Source organism: Leucopleurus acutus, assembly GCF_964270905.1.
Source record: "Leucopleurus acutus genome assembly, chromosome: 1".
Lineage (NCBI taxonomy): Eukaryota > Metazoa > Chordata > Mammalia > Artiodactyla > Delphinidae > Leucopleurus > Leucopleurus acutus.
Window position 1 is genome coordinate 144,549,884 of NC_139142.1, and position 12,428 is coordinate 144,562,311.

The following is a 12,428-nucleotide window of genomic DNA, read 5'->3' on the forward strand; positions in this document are numbered from 1 at the left end:
AATATGTTGTTATACCTTTATTCCCAAATGGTTTGAAAGATAGAGAAGCTTCACCCATGGGATTACAGAAATACAGGTCTAGAATAATGGTGAACAGGGGTTATCTCTCTGTAGTTTCCAATTTCAGATTGTAATTTTAAAAGGTGTCGATTTCATCTTATAGCATCAGTGAAAACGAGAGTACTCATTCAGGCAAAGAATAGAAAAGGCTTTTTTGATTATATTTTTTGAAGTTCCTCCAAGTTTCTAAAAATAGTTTTGCAGTATATACTTCAGGGTATTACTGACCTTCATTTCTAGTTTGTGCTAAGAACTTGCTGAGGTCCTGAAATGCTGTAGAGTCCATTCTTTGGACCTCTCTTTTTTTTCCTCTGTGTACACATTCCCTTGGCTAGTTGACCCAGTTCTGTGGCTTTAAATATTCTCCATTTGCTGATGACTACCAATTTTATATATCTTCAGTTTTACTCAAACTTAGTATGTCCAAACAACAAGCTCCTGCTTTCTTCTCTGCAGCACCCCTCCCGAAAAAAAACCCGTTCTTGTCCCATAGTCTTCCCTATCGTAATGACCAGGTGCTCTGTTCTAGTTGTGTATGCCAAAACCCTTGAAGTTGTCCTTGACCTTCTTTTTTCTCCCACACTACTCATCCAATCTAACTGCAAATAATGTTAGCTTTGCTTTAAAATACGTTCAGAATTTGACTGTCTTTCTCTAGCATTACTACTTCCTCCTTCAACCAAGCCTCCATCATATCTCACCTGGATTATTGCTGTACTCTTCTGACTAGTTTCTTTGTTTCTATCCTTGGCTCCTTACTGTCTATTCCAAACACGCTAGCCAAAGTGAACCTGTTAAAATGTCAGATCACGTCACTTGTCTTCTCAAAACCTCAGGGCTTTTAAACTTCAGTACTTCAGTTTTCCTCTTCCTGGATGGCTCTTCCTACTTTTATCTGTAGAGCTTAGCTCCCTTACCTCCTTCAGGTCTTTGCTCAAATGTCACCTTTTCAGTGAGGTCCTTCAGGGAAGTATAGTATAGTTTTATATATGTATATATATATATATACACACACACACACATATATATTAATATAATATATATAGTAATATGTATAATATATATAGTAATAATGCTAGTTTATTAAAGAAAATCTTTAAGTTATAGGAAAAAAACTATAATTCTGATACTAATATTTTGGCATATATATCGTTTTTATGCATACTTATCTGTATCTATAGACTTTTTTTTTATTGCAGTATGATTTATTTAAGTGATAGTAGAGATCTCTAATGTACAGATTGTTTAGTTTTGCCAAATCTAGATACTCACGTAAGCCATACTCCTGTCAAAGTTTAGAACACTTCCATTACTCCACAGAGTGTCTTTGTGTCTCTTTTCCAGTCAGTCTTCACCACTCCTGGTGCTTGGTAACCACTGATCTGCTTTCTATCATTATAGATTAGTTTTTCCTGTTCTAGAAGTACATACAAATGAAATTAGATTCCTTTGTGGCTGGCTTCTTTTACTAAGTACAGTTGATCCTTGAACAATGAGAGGGTTAGGGGCACTGACTCTCCATACAGTCAAAAAATCCACGTATAACTTATTGGTCCTCCGTATCTGCAGTTCCTCTGTATCCATGTTTCCACAGCCATGGGTTCAAGCAACCGGGGATTGTGTAGTACTATAGTATTTACTATTGGAAACAATCCATGTATAAGTAGACCCAAATAGTTAAAAGCCATGTTGTTCAAGGGTCAACTGTATACTGTTTCTTAGACTTATCTGTGTTGTAGCATGTATATAGTTTGTTCTTTTTCATTGCTGAACATATCCATTGTGTGCATGTCCCACAAATTTTTATCTGTTCATATGTTGATAGACATTTGGGTTTCCAATTGTTGGCATTGTAAATTAAGCTCCTATCAAGTCTTTGGGTGTATACACATTTTAATTTCTCTTGGGTAAATACTTAAAAGTATAATACCACACTGTTTTCCACAGTGGTTGTACTGTTTTACACTCCCATCAGCAAACTGTGGGAGTTCCAGTTGCCCAACAATTTGTCAGTACTTGGTATTGTGAGTTTTGAAAATTTTAACCTAATTCCAGTGTGAGCATAGTGGTATCTCATTGTGATTCTAATTTGCATTTTCCTAGTGACTAATGATATGTATTGAGTATCTTTCCATGTGCTTTTTAACCATTCATATCTTCCTTTATGATGTGTCTGTTGAAGATTTTTGCACATGTTAAAAGTTGTCACTTTATTTTTGAGTTGTTTATATATTCTAGCTACACGTTCTTTGTCAGATGTGTGTCTTGTGAATTTTTTTCTGAATCTGGAGCTTGCCTATACATTTTGTTAATGATAGCTTTTAATAAGCAAAAGTTCTTTAATTGTGATGAAGTCTATTTTATCAATATGTTCTTTTTTAACATCTTTATTGGAGTATAATTGCTTTACAATGGTGTGTTAGTTTCTGTTTTATAAAAAAATGAATCAGTTATACATATCAGATTTGTTCCCATATCTCTTCCCTCTTGTGTCTCCCTCCCTCCCACCCTCCCTATCCCACCCCTCCAGGCAGTCACAAAACACCGAGCTGATCTCCCTGTGCTATGCGGCTGCTTCCCACTAGCTATCTACCTTACATTTGGTAGTGTATATATGTCCATGCCTCTCTCTCGCTTTGTCACAGCTTACCCTTCCCCCTCCGCATATCCTCAAGTCCATTGTCTAGTAGGTCTGTGTCTTTATTCCTGTCGTACCCTTAGGTTCTTCATGACATTTTTTTCCCTAAAATTCCATATATATGTGTTAGCATATGGTATTTGTCTTTCTTTTTCTGACTTACTTCACTCTGTATGACAGACTCTAGGTGTATCCACCTCATTACAAATAGCTCAATTTTGTTTCTTTTTAAGGCTGAGTAATATTCCATTGTATATATGTGCCACATCTTCTTTATCCATTCATCCGATGATGGACACTTAGGTTGTTTCCATCTCCAGGCAATTGTAAATAGAGCTGCAATGAACATTTTGGTACATGACTCTATTTGAATTATGGTTTTCTCAGGGTATATGCCCAGTAGTGGGATTGCTGGGTCATATGGTATTTCTATTTGTAGTTTTTTAAGGAACCTCCATACTGTTCTGCATAGTGGCTGTACCAATTCACATTCCCACCAGCACTGCAAGAGTGTTCCCTTTTCTCCACACCCTCTCCAGCATTTATTGTTTCTACATTTTTTGATGATGGGCATTCTGACTGGTGAGAGATGGTATCTCATTGTAGTTTTGATTTGCATTTCTCTAATGATTAATGATGTTGAGCATTCTTTCATGTGTTTGTTGGCAGTCTGTATATCTTCTTTGGAGAAATGTCTATTTAGGTCTTCTGCCCATTTTTGGACTGGGTTGTTTGTTTTTTTGTTATTAAGCTGCATGAGCTGCTTATAAATTTTGGAGATTAATCCTTTGTCAGTTGCTTCATTTGCAAATATTTTCTCCCATTCTGAGGGTAGTCTTTTGGTCTTGTTTATGGTTTCCTTTGCTATGCAAAACTTTGAAGTTTCATTAGGTCCGATTTGTTTATTTTTGTTTTTATTTCCATTTCTCTAGGAGGTGGGTCAAAAAGGATCTTGCTGTGATTTATGTCATAGAGTGTTCTACCTATGTTTTCCTCTAAGAGTTTTATAGTTTCTGGCCTTACATTTAGGTCTTTAATCCATTTTGAGCTTATTTTTGTGTATGGTGTTAGGGAGTGATCTAATCTCATACTTTTACATGTACCTGTCCAGTTTTCCCAGCACCACTTATTGAAGAGGCTGTCCTTTCTCCACTGTACATTCCTGCCTCCTTTATCAAAGATAAGGTGACCATATGTGCGTGGGTTTATCTCTGGGCTTTCTATCCTGTTCCATTGATCTATCTTTCTGTTTTAGTGCCAGGACCATACTCCCTTGATTACTGTAGCTTTGTAATATAGTCTGAAGTCAGGGAGCCTGATTCCTCCAGCTCCGTTTTTCGTTCTCAAGATTGCTTTGGCTATTCAGGGTCTTTTGTGTTTCCATACAAATTGTGAAATTTTTTGTTCTATATCTGTGAAAAATGCCAGTGGTAGTTTGATAGGGATTGCATTGAATCTGTAGATTGCTTTGGGTAGTACAGTCATTTTCACAATGTTGATTCTTCCAATCCAAGAACATGGTATATCTCTCCATCTATTTGTATCATCTTTAATTTCTTTCATCAGTGTCTTATAATTTTCTGCATATAGTTCTTTCGTCTCCTTAGGTAGGTATATTCCTAGATATTTTATTCTTTTTGTTGCAATGGTAAATGGGAGTGTTTTATTGATTTCACTTTGAGATTTTTCATCATTAGTGTATAACAATGCCAGAGATTTCTGTGTATTCATTTTGTATCCTGCTACTTTACCAAATTCATTGATTAGCTCTAGTAGTTTTCTGGTAGCATCTTTAGGATTCTCTATGTATAGTATCATGTCATCTGCAAATAGTGACAGCTTTACTTCTTTTTGATTTGGATTCCTTTTATTTCCTTTTCTTTTCTGATTGCTGAGGCTAAAACTTCCAAAACTATGTTGAATAAGAGTGGTGAGAGTGGGCAACCTTGTCTTGTTCCTGATCTTAGTGGAAATGCTTTCAGTTTTTCACCATTGAGGACGATGTTGGCTGTGGGTTTGTCATATATGGCCTTTATTATGTTGAGGAAAGTTCCCTTTATGCCTACTTTCTGCAGGGTTTTTATCATACATCGGTGTTGAATTTTGTCAAAAGCTTTCTCTGCATCTATTGAGATGATCATATGGTTTTTCCCCTTCAATTTGTTAATATGGTTTATCACATTGATTGATTTGCATATATTGAAGAATCCTTGCATTCCTGGAATAAACCCCACTTGATCATGGTGTATGATCCTTTTAATGTGCTGTTGGATTCTTTTTGCTAGTATTTTATTGAGGATCTTTGCATCTATGTTCATCAGTGATATTGGCCTGTAGTTTTCTTTCTTTGTGACATCCTTGTCTGGTTTTGGTATCAAGGTGATGGTGGCCTTGTAGAATGAGGTTGGGAGTGTTCCTCCCTCTGCTATATTTTGGAAGAATTTGAGAAGGATAGGTGTTAGCTCTTCTCTAAATGTTTGATAGAATTCGCCTGTGAAGCTATCTGGTCCTGGGCTTTTGTTTGTTGCAAGATTTTTAATCACAGTTTCAATTTCAGTGCTTGTGATTGGTCTGTTCATATTTTCTGTTTCTTCCTGATTCAGTCTTGGCAGGTTGTGCATTTCTAAGAATTTGTCCATTTCTTCCAGGTTGTCCATTTTATTGGCATAGAGTTGCTTGTAGTAATCTCTCATGATCTTTTGTATTTCTGCAGTGTCAGTTGTTACTTCTCCTTTTTCATTTCTAATTCTATTGATTTCAGTCTTCTCCCTTTTTTTCTTGATGAGTCTGGCTAATGGTTTATCAATTTTGTTTATCCTTTCAAAGAACCAGCTTTTAGTTTTATTGATCTTTGCTATCGTTTCCTTCATTTCTTTTTCATTTATTTCTGATCTGATTTTTATGATTTCTTTCCTTCTGCTAACTTTGGGGTATTTTTGTTCTTCTTTCTCTAATTTCTTTAGGTGCAAGGTTAGGTTGTTTATTCGAGATGTTTCCTGTTTCTTAAGGTAGGATTGTATTGCTATAAACTTCCCTCTTAGAACTGCTTTTGCTGCATCCCATAGGTTTTGGGTCGTCGTGTCTCCATTGTCATTTGTTTCTAGGTATTTTTTTATTTCCTCTTTGATTTCTTCAGTGATCACTTCGTTACTAAGTAGTGTATTGTTTAGCCTCCATGTGTTGGTATTTTTTACAGATCTTTTCCTGTAATTGATATGTACTCTCATAGCGCTGTGGTCCGAAAAGATACTTGATACAATTTCAATTTTCTTAAATTTACCAAGGCTTGATTTGTGACACAGATATGATCTATCCTGGAGAATGTTGCATGATCACTTGAGAAAAATGTGTATTCTGTTGTTTTTGGATGGACTGTCCTATAAATGTCAATTAAGTGCATCTTGTTTAATGTATCATTCAAAGCTTGTGTTTCCTTATTTGTTTTCATTTTGGATGATCTGTCCATTGGTGAAAGTGGGGTGTTCGAGTAGCCTACTATGAATGTGTTACTCTTGATATCCCCTTTTATGGCTGTTATTATTTGCCTTATGTATTGCGATGCTACTATGTTGGGTGCATAAATCTTTACAATTGTTATATCTTCTTCTTGGATCGATCCCTTGATCGTTATGTAGTGTCCTTCTTTGTCTCTTGTAATAGTCTTTATTTTGAAGTCTATTTTGTCTGATATGAGAATTGCTACTCCAGCTTTCTTTTGGTTTCCATTTGCATGGAATATCTTTTTCCATCCCCTTACTTTCATTTGTATGTGTCTCTAGGTCTGAAGTGGGTCTCTTGTAGACAGCATACATATGGGTCTTGGTTTTGTATCCATTCAGTCAGTCTGTGTCTTTTGGTGGGAGCATTTAGTCCATTTACATTTAGGGTGATTATCGATATGTATGTTCCTATTCCCATTTTCTTAATTGTTTTGGGTTCATTATTGTAGGTCTTTTCCTTCTCTAGTGTTTCTTGCCTAGAGAAGTTCCTTTAGCAGTTGTTGTAAAGGTGGTTTGGTGGTGCTGAATTCTCTTAGCTTTTGCTTGTCTGTAAAGGTTTTAATTTCTCTATCAAATCTGGATGAGATCCTTGCTGGGTAGAGTAATCTTGGTTGCAGGTTTTTCTCCTTCATCACTTTAAATATGTTCTGCCGATCCCTTCTGGCTTGCAGAGTTTCTGCTGAAAGATCAGCTGTTAACCTTATGTGGATTCCCTTGTGTGTTATTTGTTGTTTTTTCCTTGCTGCTTTTAATATGTTTTCTTTGTTTTTAATTTTTGACAGTTTGATTAATATGTGTCTTGGCATATTTCTCCATGGATTATCCTGTATGGGACTCTCTGTGCTTCCTGGACTTGATTAACTATTTCCTTTCCCATATTAGGGAAGTTTTCAAGTATAATCTCTTCAATTATTTTCTCAGTCACTTTCTTTTTCTCTTCTTCTTCTGGAACCCCTATAATTCGAATGTTGGTGCGCTTAATGTTGTCCCAGAGGTCTCTGAGACTGTCCTCAGTTCTTTTCATTCTTTTTTCTTTATTCTGCTCTGCAGTCGTTTTTTCCACTATTTTATCTTCCAGGTCACTTATCCATTCTTCTGCCTCAGTTATTCTGCTATTGGTCCCATCTAGAGTATTTTTAATTTCATTTATTGTGTTGTTCATCATTGTTTGTTTCATCTTTAGTTCTTCTAGGTCCTTGTTAAATGTTTCTTGCATTTTCTCTATTCTATTTCCAGTATTTTGGATCATCTTTACTATCATTACTCTGAATTTTTTTTCAGGTAGACTGCCTATTTCCTCTTCATTTGTTAGGTCTGATGGGTTTTTATCTTGTTCCTTCGTCTGCTGTGTGTTTTTCTGTCTTCTTATTTTGCTTATCTTACTGTGTTTGGGGTCTCCTTTTTGCAGGCTGCAGGTTTGTAGTTCTGTCTTGTTTTTGGTGTCTGTTCCCAGTGGCTAAGGTTGGTTCAGTGGGTTGTGTAGGCTTCCTGGTGGAAGGGGCTAGTGCCTGGGTTCTGGTGAGTGAGGCTGGATCTTGTCTTTCTGGTGGGCAGGTCCACATCTGGTGGTGTGTTTTGGGGTGTCTGTGGACTTACTATGATTTTAGGCAGCCTCTCTGCTAATTGGTGGGGTTGTGTTCCTGTCTTGCTAGTTGTTTGGCATAGGGTTTCCAGCACTGTAGCTTGCTGGTCGTTGAGTGAAGCTGGGTGCTGGTGTTGAGATGGAGATCTCTGGGAGATTTTCACTGTTTGATATTATGTGGAGCTGGGAGGTCTCTTGTGGACCAGTGTCCTGAAGTTTGCTCTCCCACCTCACAGGCAGAGCACTGACTCCTGGCTGCAGCACCAAGAGCCTTTCATCCACACGACTTAGAAAATAAAGGGAGAAAAAGTAGAAAGAAAGAATTAATAGAAGAAAGTAAGAGAGAGAGAAAAAGAAAAAGAAAGAAGGAGAAAGAAAGAAAGGAGGGAGGGAGGAAGGAAGGAGGGAAGGAAGGAAAAAAGGAGATAAAGTAAAATAAAATAAAATAAGATAAAATATAATAAAGTTATTAAAATAAAAAATATTAAGAAAGAAAAGAAATTTTTTTTAAAGCAAAAAAACCAAAAAAAAAAAAAAAACGGACAGATAAAACCCTAGGACAAATGGTGGAAGCAAAGCTATACAGACAAAATGTCACACAGAAGCATACACATACACACTCACAAAATGTGGAAAAGGGGAAAAAATAATAAATCTTGCTCGCAAAGTCCACTGCCTCAGTTTGGGATGATTCATTGTCTCTTCATGTATTCCACAGTTGCAGGGTACATCAAGTTGATTGTGGAGCTTTAATCCACTGCTTCTGAGGCTGCTGGGAGAGATTTCCCTTTCTCTTCTTTGTTCTCACAGCTGCCAGGGGCTCAGCTTTGGATTTGGCCCCGCCTCTGCGTGTAGGTCACCGGAGGGCGTCTGTTCTTCGCTCAGACAGGACAGGGTTAAAGGAGCAGCTGCTTCAGGTACTCTGGCTCACTCAGGCTGGGGGGACGGAGGGGCACGGAGTGAGGGGTGAGCCTGTGGTGGCAGAGGCCAGCGTGACATTGCACCAGCCTGAGGCGCGCCGTGCGTTCTCCCAGACAAGTTGTCCCTGGATCCCGGGACCCTGGCCGTGGAGGGCTGCACAGGCTCCCGGGAAGGGGTGTGTGGATAGTGACCTGTGCTCACATACAGGCTTCTCTGTGGTGGCAGCAGCAGCCTTAACGTCTCATGCCTGTCTCTGGGGTCCGTGCTTTTAGCTGCGGCTCGTGCCCGTCTCTGGAGCTCCTTTAAGCAGTACTCTTAATCCCCTCTCCTCGCACACCAGGAAACAAAGAGGGAAGAAAAAGTCCCTTGCCTCTTCAGCAGGTCCAGACTTTTCTCCAGACTCCCTCCTGGCTAGCGGTGGTGCACTAACCCCCTGCAGGCTGTGTTCACACCGCCAACCCCAGTCCTCTCCCTGCGCTCCGACCGAAGCCAGCCCCACCCGCCCCGGCGGGTGAGCAGACAAGCCTCTCCGGCTGGGGAGTGCCGGTCAGCACCGATCCTCTGTGCGGGAATCTCCCCGCTTTGCTTTCCGCACCCCTGTTGCTGTGCTCTCCTCCGCAGCTCTGAAGCTTTCCGCTCCGCCACCCGCAGTCTCCGCCCGCGAAGGGGCTTCCTAGTGTGTGGTAACCTTTCCTCCTTCACAGCTCCCTTCCACTGGTGCAGGTCCCGTCCCTATCCTTTTGTCTCTGTTTTTTCTTTTTTCTTTTGCCCTACCCAGGTATGTGGGGAGTTTCTTGCCTTTTGGGAGGTCTGAGGTCTTCTGCCAGCATTTAGTAGGTGTTCTGTAGGAGTTGTTCCACGTGTAGATGTATTTCTGGTGTATCTGTGAGGAGGAAGGTGATATCCGCGTCTTACTCTTCCGCCATCTTCCCCTCGTCCCCCAATCAATATGTTCTTTTTTGTTCTTATGCTTTCTGGGTTCTAAGAGGTTTTTGTCTGACCAGAGGTTAAAAAAGCCTCCATATTTTTTTTCTAGAAGCCTTGTAATTTTAGCTTTGGCATTTAGATTTATGATCCATCTCAAATAAATTAGTGAGTATGATAGGAAGCATTGGTCCAAGTTTATTTTTCCATATAGATGCTACCAACAAGGGCTTAATTTCTAAAATGTACAAACAGCTCATACAACTCAATAAGAAAAAAACAAACAACTCAATCGAAAAATAGGCAGAAGACCTAAATATACATTTCTCCAAAGAAGAAATACATATGGCTAATACACACATGAAAAGATGCTCTACATCGCTAATTATTAGAGAAATGCAAATCAAAACTACAGTGAGGTATCACCTCACACTGGTCAGAATGGCCATCATCACTGATCATGCAGGAGGCTCTGCATGTTGAGGATATTGATCATGCAGGAAGCTATGCATGTTCAGGGCAGTAGGTGTATAGGAAATCTCTGTAACTTTCAACTTTACTGTGATTCTAAATCTGCTCTAAAAACTAGTTTAACAAAAATTCCCATATTTTATTAGCCTGTATGGATTGTAGTGACATACACTTTTTCATTCCTAAAAGTTGTAATTGTTTTTTTTTCTTTGGTCGCTCTGTGCAGGAATTTATCAGTTTTATTAATCTTTTCAAGAATGAACTTTTGCAGTCATTGATTTTTCTCTACTTTTTTGTTTTCTATTTTATTGATTTATGTACTTTATTATTTTACCTGTGTTTACTCTATATTTATTTTGCCTTTTCTCCTAAATTCCTAAGGTGGAAGCTTAGATTACTGACTTGAAACCTCTCTTCTTTTCTAATATTTGAAATTACACCTATAAAATTTCCTCTAAGCCCTGCTTAAACTGTATTCCAGTATTTTTGATGTTGTGTCTTAATTTTCATTCAGTTCAAAATATTTTTCAGTTTCACTGACCCATTGGCTACTTAGAAATGTATTGCTTACTTTGCAAATAATTGGCAACTTTTCATGTATCTTTTTGCCTTTTTTTCCTGTGTTCAGAGATGCTACTGCACACAATTTCAATTCCTTTAAATTTATTGAGACTTTTATCTTCAGCATCTGGTCTGTCTTGGTCAATGCTGCATGTTTACTTGAAAAGCGTGTATATTTTGCTTGTGGTAAGTGCATTTTCTGTAGTGTCACTTAGGTGTGTTTCATTGATAGTGTTGTTAAAATCTGTATTTTATCTCTGGTATTGTCCATTTCATCTTGTATCAGTTACATAAAAAAGAATATTAACATTTCTAAATATAAATGTGGATTTATCTATTTCTCATGTTAGTTTTTTCCAGTTTTGTTTCAAATTTTGAAGCTTTATTGCTAGATATATACAAATTTAGTATTATTTTATCTTCTTGACAAATTGATCACATTACCATTATAAAGTGTCCTTCTTTATATCTGGTACTATCCCTTATGCTGAAGTCCACTTTTTCTGTCCCTTATGCTGAAGTCCACTTTTGCTAATAATTACCATTTCCACTTATTATTTACATGATAAATTTTTCCAAGTCTTTTAGTTTTAAACGTAACCAGTGTCTTTTTATATATTTTGAGCATCTCCTATAATTTTCATATGATTTAATCTTCCCTTTTTATCCAGTGTAACAGTGTCTATTTTTTTTCAGGTTTTAATCAATTTACATTTAATGAAATTACTTCTGGGGTTGTTTTAATTCTACCATCTCACTGTTGTCTATTCATCTGTAAATATTTATGCACCCAACATAGGAGCACCTATATTAAATATATAAAGCAAATATTAATAGATGTAAAAAACAGATTGATAGCAATACATTAATAGCATATGACTTCAGTACCCCAATTTGACAATGGATAGATCATCAAAACAGAAAATCAGTAAGGGGGCACTGGCCTTAAACAACACATTAGACCAGATAGACAGATATGTATAACCATTCCATCCCAAGACTGCAGAATTTACATTCTTCTCAAGTGCACATGGAACATTCTCTAGGGTGGATCACATGCTAGGGCACAAAACAAGTCTCATTGAATTTAAGAAGATTGAAATCATTTAAAACATTTTCTGACCACCATGGTATGAAACTGGAAATCAACTACAAGAAGAAAACTGAAAAAAACCCCACACACATGGAGACTAAACAACATGAAACTAACTAATCAATGGGTCAACAAAGAAATGAAAGAGAAAGTCAAAAAAATATCAGTCCCTTGAGATAAATGAAAATGGATAAACAACCTTTGAAAACCTATGGGTTGCATCAAAAGTAGTTCTAACAGGGAATTTATAGAGATACCTAGCTCAAGAAAAATCTCCAATAAATAATCTAACTTTACACCTAAAGCAACTAGAAAGAGAAGAAGAAATGAGGGCCAAAGTTAGTAGGAAGAAGGAAATAATAAAGATCAGAGCAGATTTATTCCTAGGTATTTTATTATTTTTGTTGCAGTGGTAAATGGGAGTGTTTTCTTAATTTCTCTTTCAGATTTTTCATCATTAGTGTATAGGAATGCAATAGATTTCTGTGCACGAATTTTGTATCCTGCTACTACCAGATTCATTGATTAGCTCTAGTAGTTTTCTGGTAGCATCTTTAGGATTCTCTATGTATAGTATCATGTCATCTGCAAACAGTGACAGATTTAATTCTTCTTTTCTGATTTGGAATCCTTTTATTTCTTCTCTGATTGCTGTGGCTAAAACTTCCAAAACGATGT

General features: G+C 37.5%; 1 protein-coding gene across 1 annotated transcript in view; it reads left to right on the plus strand.

Annotated features, from left to right (window-relative positions):
• SCAPER (S-phase cyclin A associated protein in the ER) overlaps positions 1-12,428 on the plus strand; it is a gene marked incomplete at its 3' end in the record, with an annotated part of 494,945 nt that overhangs the window by 229,794 nt on the left and 252,723 nt on the right. The gene's annotated exons all lie outside the window — the stretch shown is intronic.